This window comes from Sinocyclocheilus grahami, unplaced genomic scaffold, assembly GCF_001515645.1.
Source record: "Sinocyclocheilus grahami isolate Dianchi unplaced genomic scaffold, SAMN03320097.WGS_v1.1 scaffold991.1, whole genome shotgun sequence".
Classification (NCBI taxonomy): Eukaryota; Metazoa; Chordata; class Actinopteri; order Cypriniformes; family Cyprinidae; genus Sinocyclocheilus; species Sinocyclocheilus grahami.
The window spans coordinates 118,360-130,742 of NW_015506170.1; the positions used below are offsets into that span (position 1 = coordinate 118,360).

The window sequence follows — 12,383 nt, forward strand, 5'->3', positions numbered from 1 at the left end:
TTATATATATATATATATATATATATATATATATATATATATATATATATATATATATATATATATATATATATATATATTTGTTCAGATATTAAATAATATATATATAAATAAGATATATATATATGTATATATTTACTGAAATATATACTATTTGTAATATACGTACACACATACATTTGTTCAGATATTAAATAAATTAGATATATAATGTATGTACATATTTACTGAGATATATAATATTTGAAACACACACACACACACACACACACATATTTGTTCATATAGTAAATAATATAGATATATAATACATATTTTAGATCATATCAGATTTTTTTTTAATACAACCATTCTTACATATAATGTTAGTTCCCAAATAATGATTTCCAAATCATGACTTAATATATATATTTTCATATGAATCCAGATTTGATTATTACATATTTCTGGCTGTAATGCTTGTAAATATCTTTTTAATGAATGTTTTAGAATGTAAAACAATAACGCTGTCCAGTTTCTATTTGATTTTCAGTCACTAAATAATATCTTATATTAGTGATATTTAATATTTAATAATACAACCAGTATTATTAAATATTACAAATATAAGATATTATGATATATTATGTTAATTCAGTTAAGTCAAATGAAGCACATTTGAGGTTACCTGACAAAGTATTAATAAAGTGTTAATAATATTTACATGGAACGTGTTACCTTATTTTTACAGTCCAAATTAGATGTTAACCAACATGTTTTGACCTAAATACAATCTAAATGCAATCATAATACATTTTTGAAATTACCTTGATATTCATATTAGTGATCAACTAGGGTTTACCAATTACAGTAATCTAAAATAAATTGAAATTAAATTATAATGTAAATACTGTCCCCACTCAATGTCTGTGGTGGTTATGGCCCTGAAAAATAAGTATTATGATTCCCTTTCAACAACATTTTCATTAACAATCTGATAGTAAACATCTATTTTGTTAGACTGTAAAAGAATTCAGAGAGAAAATAGGTAAAATCTGGTCCCCTCAATCCTGAATATGTGGTTACATACTTTCTTTTTTTGTCCATGACTTTACAAGCTCTGTTTGATCATTGAATGTGTCCGTGTAGCAGAGTAGACAAAAATTTGGGCAGAACTTCAACACCCAGAAATGTGTAACATTTGCAGAGATCCCAGCAAATGTCTCATTAAAGCTGCTCTCGCCTCAGGTCTGTTCTGTTTCCATTGCATTCTCTATCGGCCCGTCCCCAGAAGTGATTATGCTAATTGCTGTTTGATCAGATGATTAAATTATAATTCGATTAATCCTGAGCACTAAATGCTCTGAATACATTTACATCTGCTTGGCTGCATCAGAGCGCAGGGGCACGAGGAGAGGAGATGAGCTGACCTGAGACTCACGCCCAAATATTAGCACATGCATGTTTGGAAGAGGACAGAAACTGAGACACTGGGATACTGTAAGCTGTTTAACAAAAATAAATAAATAATAAATTATTATAGTAAAAGTATTTTGAGCAGTGATGAACCAATATATGTGCATATATACACATGTGTGTGTGTGTGTGTGTGTGTGTGATTTAAATGATCTGTAAAAATGCTGAAATTATTTAAATGGCATAATATGGTAATTTTAAACTAGTCAGCCTTGCTGATATTTTTGTCATTAATTCAGATCTGGCTATTTTCCTGGGCTCAATTATTTATTTTGGTTTTCCAAAATGACCTTTTTCCTGTTATCCTTTGTAGTGTGGAACTGATAATTACCCTTTTTTTTCACCGCTGATGCTCCCATGGGGAATGTATCTGACTGATAAAGACAGCATGATTCCACACTGTGGAGCTGCTCTTTGTTTTGGTGTGAGTCTTGAGTCATAAATGCATGATTTTAGAGGAAATAGGTGTCCCTAAATCACATTAGTCTCTGAGAAAAGACTCAGAGGAAGGTCCACTTAATTTTTTTTTTTAGCTATTCATAAAATGCTCTTGGCCTTCCATGTGGTCAGATTTGCTGACATTGTATTGGCTGTCATGCTTGGAAGGAGGGGTTTGGTGGGGGTGAAGGCGGAAGTTGGGGACATATTGAAGGGCAGGTTTTTATGTGTAAAAATCATGATCTGATACTTGCTTGTCAGTTGAAGGTGGCATTACACTTTTAAAAATAAAGGTTCTTTATTGGCATTGATGGTTCCATGGAGATCTTTTAACATCCATAGAACCTTTCCATTGGACAAAAGCTTCTTTATAGTGGAAAAGTGTTCTTTAGATTATTAAGATGTTCTTCAAACTAAGAAAAATGGTTATTTTAAGTAATGCAGACTGAAAGATTCTTTGGGGGAACCAAAAATGGTTCTTCTGTGGCAGTGCAACCTGAAGGAACCTTTATATTTAAATTTTAAATTTTAAATTTGGTCATTAATCACTTGTCGTTCCAAACCCGTAAAAGCTTAGTTAGTCTTCGGAACACAATTTAAGATATTTTGGATGAAAACCGGGAGGCTTGTGACTGTCCCATTCACTGCCAAGTAAATTACTGTCAAGGTCCAGAAAAGTATGAAAGACATCGTCAGAATAGTCCATCTGCCATCAGTGGTTCAACCGTAACGTTATGAAGCGACGAGAATACTTTTTGAACGCGAAGAAAACAAAAATAACGACTTTATTCAACAATTCATCTACTCTGTGTCTCTCCGCATCACCGTAGCGCCATTTTGGAGAATATGCACTGAACGCAAGCAGCGTTCGCTCTTCTGTGTCAGCCGCGCTGCACGGATGCGCTGTTTTCGTTCAAATCAAAGCGTAAATACACGTAGAAAACGGCTGACACATAAGAGCATACGTTCGGCTCATATTCTCCAAAATGGCAATACGGTGATGCAGAGAGACACAGAGGAGATGAATTGTTGAATAAAGTCGTTATTTTAGTTTTCTTCGCGTTCAAAAAGTATTCTCGTCGCTTTATAACGTTACAGTTGAACCACTGATGGCAGATGGACTATTCTGACGATGTCTTTCATACTTTTCTAGACTTTGACAGTGTAATTTACTTGGCAGTGAATGGGACAGTCACAAGCCCTCCCGGTTTTCATTCAAAATATCTTAAATTGTGTTCCGAAGACGAACGAAGCTTTTGCGGGTTTGGAATGACATGGGGGTAAGTGACTAATGACAAAATTTTCATTTTAGGGTGGAGTATCCCTTTAAGAGTGTAGGGAGAGGGACATTCTAGAGAGGATTTGATTGGACAAAAAGACCATAAATGTGTATACATATATACAGTATATGAACATATTGTAATTATTCCATTAATAATTACAGAGATGCGGCAAGTAACATGTTAAATTAAATGTGGAAATTTGAAGCGTTTACACAACACCGTTTTCATCAAAAAATGGGAAACTTGTTATGTGTTTTTGCCATTCATTTACGTCTGCATTTTGGGAGCCTAAAAAATGCAACATTTTGGAAATGGGTTTTAACGATACTGTTATCATCTCTGTGTAAACTATAAAAATGTGAATTTGTGAAAATGGTGAAATGGTGACAGCGAATTGAATAATATATATATTTTTTTTTTTACAACTTCCAAAAAAATCATGTTTTACAGTAAACGTGGAAACGTGGTTATATTTCATTATATATTATATTTTTTTCAATAAATCAATCATTTGATTAGTTGTTTAATTAAGTATAGCATAGTTTAGTCTCAGTTGAGAATACACGATCAGTATGAGTTGTTGTATTACACGTGTCTCTGGGAGTTGAGGAGAAGTCAGCCCAGCATGAGCAGCCGCGACTCGTTCAGCTCTGCCTCGCGTTCCCTCATCATCCGAGTCAGCGGCGCTTTAGATTCAGACATCAGCGGCGTCAGCTCTCGTAATTGATGTAGATCCACGGAGGCCGTTTGATCTTCTTCTCACCACCAGGGAGGCTCTAAACGAACGTTTGCTCTGACATTATTCAGATGATATTCAAGGCAGCTCACTTAAGAGATGAGAAAAAAAAACCCACAAGAAACTTTGCTTTTCCGGTGGGACTCGCGCTGCTCCCACTCTCACACTTTCCTCAGCATCTAGGGGTTTTCTGCGGCTTTACATTTTGGCAGTGAGCGGGGGTCCATTAAGCCAGACACGGCTGGGTTGTGCTTAATATTCATGAGAGCAAATTGCAAGCTGGTTAAATTGCGGTGCTCCGCTACATCTCCCTGATGCCAGGCCCGCTGTAGCCCCGGGGCAGGGACTGGAATTCTGACTCTCCCGGCTGCTGTTCCGGGCTCCCCTGCACCCTCTGCCTTAATTACCTTGAGCCTGTGACGCAGCCCGCGGGGGAGAAACACCCCCCCTTTCTGCTGCACAGACAACAGTGCAGACACAGTCGGCCCGCAGCCAACAGAGTGACCCATCCACCCACACCAGAGCCAAGATTTCATCCTCAGAGAGCTGCTGATTTTACGCTTTGTACTGTTTAAAGACATTCTAACATAGCGTTGGATTTAGAAAACTGGTCCCCTTAAACTTGCGCATATATTTGGAAATGTGTTTATTTTTTATGAATTATACATAAGAATTCATCGCAAAAATATTTAAATCATCCAAACATTATTACGTTTACCAAATATGCAGATTTAAAATAGAATGGCACATTTTTTACTTACCAAAAATGCTATGCTATTACTATAATTTAATAATAATAATAATAATAATTATTAATAATAATAATTTATGCATTTAGCAGACACTTTTATCCAAAGCGACTTACAGTGCATTCAGGCTATACATTTTTTACCAGTATGTGTACATTGTACTACATTGTTTTATTTTTTATGCATAAGCAATTCATCATAAAAATACTCAAATTATCAAAAAAATATATTTGATTTTGTCAGATTTAAAGTGGACTAATTCCAAAATTCCGGGTTTAGATTTTTGGACTTCGTACTATGGTTATGCCATGTTTTTTTCTGAAGTTTACATAAGTAGTTCATCATTAAAATACTCAAATCATCCAAATCCAAAAATATATTTGATTTTGTGAAATGTGCAGGTTTAAATGGACAAATACAAACAAAAAGCTTGGTATTAAGTATATATATATATATATATATACAGTGGGGCAAAAAAGTATTTAGTCGGCCACCAATTGTGCAAGTTCTCCCACTTAAAAAGATGAGAGAGGCCTGTAATTTTCATCATAGGTATACCTCAACTATGAGAGACAAAATGAGAAAAAAAATCCAGAAAATCACATTGTAGGATTTTTAAAGAATTTATTTGCAAATTATGGTGGAAAATAAGTATTTGGTCAATAACAAAATTTCATCTCAATACTTTGTTATAATATACCCTTTGTTGGCAATGACAGAGGTCAAACGTTTTCTGTAAGTCTTCACAAGGTTGTCACACACTGTTGCTGGTATTTTGGCCCATTCCTCCATCCAGATCTCCTCTAGAGCAGTAATGTTGTGGGGCTGTCGCTGACATTGTATTGGCTGTCATGCTTGGAAGGAGGGGTTTGGTGGGGGTGAAGGCGGAAGTTGGGGACATATTGAAGGGCAGGTTTTTATGTGTAAAAATCATGATCTGATACTTGCTTGTCAGTTGAAGGTGGCATTACACTTTTAAAAATAAAGGTTCTTTATTGGCATTGATGGTTCCATGGAGATCTTTTAACATCCATAGAACCTTTCCATTGGACAAAAGCTTCTTTATAGTGGAAAAGTGTTCTTTAGATTATTAAGATGTTCTTCAAACTAAGAAAAATGGTTATTTTAAGTAATGCAGACTGAAAGATTCTTTGGGGGAACCAAAAATGGTTCTTCTGTGGCAGTGCAACCTGAAGGAACCTTTATATTTAAATTTTAAATTTTAAATTTGGTCATTAATCACTTGTCGTTCCAAACCCGTAAAAGCTTAGTTAGTCTTCGGAACACAATTTAAGATATTTTGGATGAAAACCGGGAGGCTTGTGACTGTCCCATTCACTGCCAAGTAAATTACTGTCAAGGTCCAGAAAAGTATGAAAGACATCGTCAGAATAGTCCATCTGCCATCAGTGGTTCAACCGTAACGTTATGAAGCGACGAGAATACTTTTTGAACGCGAAGAAAACAAAAATAACGACTTTATTCAACAATTCATCTACTCTGTGTCTCTCCGCATCACCGTAGCGCCATTTTGGAGAATATGCACTGAACGCAAGCAGCGTTCGCTCTTCTGTGTCAGCCGCGCTGCACGGATGCGCTGTTTTCGTTCAAATCAAAGCGTAAATACACGTAGAAAACGGCTGACACATAAGAGCATACGTTCGGCTCATATTCTCCAAAATGGCAATACGGTGATGCAGAGAGACACAGAGGAGATGAATTGTTGAATAAAGTCGTTATTTTAGTTTTCTTCGCGTTCAAAAAGTATTCTCGTCGCTTTATAACGTTACAGTTGAACCACTGATGGCAGATGGACTATTCTGACGATGTCTTTCATACTTTTCTAGACTTTGACAGTGTAATTTACTTGGCAGTGAATGGGACAGTCACAAGCCCTCCCGGTTTTCATTCAAAATATCTTAAATTGTGTTCCGAAGACGAACGAAGCTTTTGCGGGTTTGGAATGACATGGGGGTAAGTGACTAATGACAAAATTTTCATTTTAGGGTGGAGTATCCCTTTAAGAGTGTAGGGAGAGGGACATTCTAGAGAGGATTTGATTGGACAAAAAGACCATAAATGTGTATACATATATACAGTATATGAACATATTGTAATTATTCCATTAATAATTACAGAGATGCGGCAAGTAACATGTTAAATTAAATGTGGAAATTTGAAGCGTTTACACAACACCGTTTTCATCAAAAAATGGGAAACTTGTTATGTGTTTTTGCCATTCATTTACGTCTGCATTTTGGGAGCCTAAAAAATGCAACATTTTGGAAATGGGTTTTAACGATACTGTTATCATCTCTGTGTAAACTATAAAAATGTGAATTTGTGAAAATGGTGACATTGTGTATGCGAATTGAATAATATATATATTTTTTTTTTACAACTTCCAAAAAAATCATGTTTTACAGTAAACGTGGTATAAATTATATATTTCATTATATATTATATTTTTTTCAATAAATCAATCATTTGATTAGTTGTTTAATTAAGTATAGCATAGTTTAGTCTCAGTTGAGAATACACGATCAGTATGAGTTGTTGTATTACACGTGTCTCTGGGAGTTGAGGAGAAGTCAGCCCAGCATGAGCAGCCGCGACTCGTTCAGCTCTGCCTCGCGTTCCCTCATCATCCGAGTCAGCGGCGCTTTAGATTCAGACATCAGCGGCGTCAGCTCTCGTAATTGATGTAGATCCACGGAGGCCGTTTGATCTTCTTCTCACCACCAGGGAGGCTCTAAACGAACGTTTGCTCTGACATTATTCAGATGATATTCAAGGCAGCTCACTTAAGAGATGAGAAAAAAAAACCCACAAGAAACTTTGCTTTTCCGGTGGGACTCGCGCTGCTCCCACTCTCACACTTTCCTCAGCATCTAGGGGTTTTCTGCGGCTTTACATTTTGGCAGTGAGCGGGGGTCCATTAAGCCAGACACGGCTGGGTTGTGCTTAATATTCATGAGAGCAAATTGCAAGCTGGTTAAATTGCGGTGCTCCGCTACATCTCCCTGATGCCAGGCCCGCTGTAGCCCCGGGGCAGGGACTGGAATTCTGACTCTCCCGGCTGCTGTTCCGGGCTCCCCTGCACCCTCTGCCTTAATTACCTTGAGCCTGTGACGCAGCCCGCGGGGGAGAAACACCCCCCCTTTCTGCTGCACAGACAACAGTGCAGACACAGTCGGCCCGCAGCCAACAGAGTGACCCATCCACCCACACCAGAGCCAAGATTTCATCCTCAGAGAGCTGCTGATTTTACGCTTTGTACTGTTTAAAGACATTCTAACATAGCGTTGGATTTAGAAAACTGGTCCCCTTAAACTTGCGCATATATTTGGAAATGTGTTTATTTTTTATGAATTATACATAAGAATTCATCGCAAAAATATTTAAATCATCCAAACATTATTACGTTTACCAAATATGCAGATTTAAAATAGAATGGCACATTTTTTACTTACCAAAAATGCTATGCTATTACTATAATTTAATAATAATAATAATAATAATTATTAATAATAATAATTTATGCATTTAGCAGACACTTTTATCCAAAGCGACTTACAGTGCATTCAGGCTATACATTTTTTACCAGTATGTGTACATTGTACTACATTGTTTTATTTTTTATGCATAAGCAATTCATCATAAAAATACTCAAATTATCAAAAAAATATATTTGATTTTGTCAGATTTAAAGTGGACTAATTCCAAAATTCCGGGTTTAGATTTTTGGACTTCGTACTATGGTTATGCCATGTTTTTTTCTGAAGTTTACATAAGTAGTTCATCATTAAAATACTCAAATCATCCAAATCCAAAAATATATTTGATTTTGTGAAATGTGCAGGTTTAAATGGACAAATACAAACAAAAAGCTTGGTATTAAGTATATATATATATATATATATACAGTGGGGCAAAAAAGTATTTAGTCGGCCACCAATTGTGCAAGTTCTCCCACTTAAAAAGATGAGAGAGGCCTGTAATTTTCATCATAGGTATACCTCAACTATGAGAGACAAAATGAGAAAAAAAATCCAGAAAATCACATTGTAGGATTTTTAAAGAATTTATTTGCAAATTATGGTGGAAAATAAGTATTTGGTCAATAACAAAATTTCATCTCAATACTTTGTTATAATATACCCTTTGTTGTGGTTTTTGTATATTTTTGTGAAAAATATGTTTGCGCAATTCATGACTGAAAAATTCTAATTATCAAAATATATTTGATTCAGTTTTGGAAGGGTCAGGGAATATTTCACTTTTGAAAAAAATACAGTGGTATTACCATGTTTTAGAAAATGTTTGCATTTATACACAAGCAATTTGTCATATATTTTCAGTGCATTCCAAATATATACAGGTGCATCTCAATAAATTAGAATGTCGTGGAAAAGTTCATTTATTTCAGTAATTCAACTCAAATTGTGAAACTCGTGTATTAAATAAATTCAATGCACACAGACTGAAGTAGTTTAAGTCTTTGGTTCTTTTAATTGTGATGATTTTGGCTCACATTTAACAAAAACCCACCAATTCACCATCTCAACAAATTAGAATATGGTGACATGCCAATCAGCTAATCAACTCAAAACACCTGCAAAGGTTTCCTGAGCCTTCAAAATGGCCTCTCAGTTTGGTTCACTAGGCTACACAAGCATGGGGAAGACTGCTGATCTGACAGTTGTCCACAAGACAATCATTGACACCCTTCACAAGGAGCCACAAACATAGTGTATTCTAGAATATTAGGCACATGTTTAGGTTTAATGCCATTTCTTCATTAAATCATGTTTGTTTGTTTTGTTTGTTTGTTTGTTTTAAGATAAAGATGGTAATAGCATGATATATTGTATGAATATAGTAAGCATTCAGTACCATAGTGTACATTAAACTACCATGGCAATCGTTTGATAGCATTAATGTACAGTAGTACTGCAACAACTTTTTGTATGGCTTTATTGTGTTTGTCCTGATCATTTCTAAACCAAATTTCAGGTTTGTAAGAGTTAATACCAGAACCACCCTTGCGGTTTGCAGGGTAAATATTGATTGCACATTACTTAAATAAATCGCCTGGCTAGTTTTGAAAAGAGTCTCGTGTTACACACTATCAGTGGTCGAATGCTAATGTGCTTTCAAAAGACAAACCCATATTTCTGCTCGCCCTAAATGCAGTTGTCATTCCCCTCAAATGCTCCTCATTACAAACGTCCAGTCAGACCTGTCACACTCATATATAATGAACATGTATTTGTTTTCTAAGACTGACTTCTCTGTTTGTGACTTTTAATAAAGCCGTTTTTAAAGCACTTTATTAAATAATGCAGCACTGTAATATCTGAAAATAGGAATTTGTCTTAAAAAGCATTTTCTACTTTAGCTGATTCTACAATGATTTTTTTGTGAAGTTTAATGTGCTGAAATAAATTCAGTTATTTTAAATAATATTTTTCATTTTTTTTAAGTTAGTTTGACTTTAACACTGATGTTTAATAAAGCCACTTTTAAAGTGTTTTAACAGCACTTTTAAATATGAAAATATGATTTTGCCTTAAAAAGATTTACTTAATCTGATATTAAAATTACTTTTTTTGGAGGCATTTAATGTACTGAGGTAAATGAAGTTATATTAAGTAATAATTTAAGTTACTTTGACTAAAATATTTATTTAATTTTTATTGCTATAATTTTTTTACTAGTTTTTGAATCATTTGTGATTTTCTAGCCTATTATATACGTATATATTTATATAGATATATATTTTTAATATTGTGTGTGTGTGTATGTACTGTCTGAAACTACTCATTACTGATCAGTATAGAATTATTATTTTAATAGTAAATATATATATATATATATATATATTTATTTATTTATTTTTTTATTTTTTTATTTATTTTTTTTACATGTTAGCCAGACCTTCATCTTAATCTCATAGATTGTTCAAGCAAAATGTGCGTTCGTCCGACCACCCTGCCCTTAGATCAGCTTGACTTTAAAATGGTCTCTGCCCTTCAGCTGTCACATGCTCACCCCATAAATATCACCCTGAGTCAAGCGCAGACAGGGCCACAGAGGGACAGCGTGTTAGACACTCTCTCTCAGCGGGAATTTACAATGATCAGCTCTGAAAAATAGAAACAAGCAGCGACAAAGAAAGCACTCTGTCCATTATTTCAGGCAGATAAGAATCGCTGTTAATCAAACAGCCTGCAGCGCTTTCTCAAAAAGCCAGATTAATTATAAATTCATTCAATTCATATTTGAAGAGTCATGTCTGGCCGTTTCTATCTTCTATCGTTTAGATAATTGAGAGCAGAATGAGTCTGACGGCGTCGCTAAGCATGTGCTGGGTTTTACTATCTGAATTTCAATCAGATTAACAGATGCTGACCATGCAGATTTTTAAAGATGAAGAGTCCAGCAGTACTTGAATCCACGCACAAGCTTTACTGCATGATGTCTGAAGTGCTAAATCACATGCATCATGTCTGGATAACAGCTGCTGGCTTCTTTATGTCATCGTCTTGTGTCATGAGGGCTTTAACTGTTTTAGTGAAGATCTTTTTGGTAGTAGCGTATTCTGAAAATATTACCATTTTATTAGACAGGTGTAAAAAGATACATATTAAATAGAGATATTTAATAAATATTACACTCTAAAAAAATGCTGGGTTAAATACAACCCAATGAGTGCATTGTAAAATGTATTTAATATTACATAAAATGAATTAGAATATTTAAAATGTTCACCTAATTGGTTGGTTTTTATTATTTTTGATCTTGATTTATTACAAAGATATATAATATATTGATATTTAATAAATACTATTATATAAAATGTATTTATAAGAAATATTGCATGATATAAATCAAAAATCTTTTTTATTGTTTTTGATCTTGACTGTTTAATCTAATAATAATAATAATAATGATTTATGGAATTCTATACAGTGGCCGTGCATAAAATATCTGTTAAAATGCTGCAGGGTAATCTCAGTATTGACATAAAGTCTTTTAATATTTAATGATTCTTCTTAAGATCCAAAGTTCTTTTGATCCTTCACTGGTGCTTTGCTCTGGATTATCAATAGACCTTAGGTTTCCCTGTTTTGTGTGAAAAAACTAAAATAAAATTGTTGGATTGTCAGTGTTGGATTGCAAATTCTGTTATGTTAAATGCTGAATAAATTGATAAATTGGAGGAAAAAAGTGCGCTGTGACTGCACTTGTGTTCTATTTCCATGTATCTTTGTTTTTATCTAGGGGAATCAACTAGCTAGAGTATGGGTATAAATATTTAATTTTTTATGTGCTTTTAGACAATAGTAGATTTTTTCATGACCCAAAACTGAGCTCCATTATCTATAAAATACCCCAGGGCACTGAATTTGTTTTCCTGCCCTGTATGTCCATCTGAAAATGTAAGTTATAAGTGAACAAATCCATTTAAATTCAAAAGGGCTTTACTGGCATAACTGTGTTGCAACATTGCCAATGGCCATTAAAAATGTAATGAATTAATATAAAGTATTAAAATACACAAGAAAGTATGTGGTTTCATTAAAACAAGGTTCAGGACTCATTCTTTAAATTAAATCATCTCTTTTAAAAGTCCCAGTGGAGAAATGTGGCTGAATTTGGCCTTGCTGGCTACATTTACAGTACAATCTGTGAGTTTTATTTGAAAGATTAGTACAT

At 34.4% G+C, this 12,383-nt stretch overlaps 1 protein-coding gene across 1 annotated transcript in view; it reads left to right on the forward strand.

Moving 5' to 3' along the window:
* The window catches only part of LOC107565274 (Down syndrome cell adhesion molecule-like), an 83,299-nt gene that overhangs the window by 7,287 nt on the left and 63,629 nt on the right, over nt 1–12,383 (forward strand). The window lies entirely within an intron of this gene.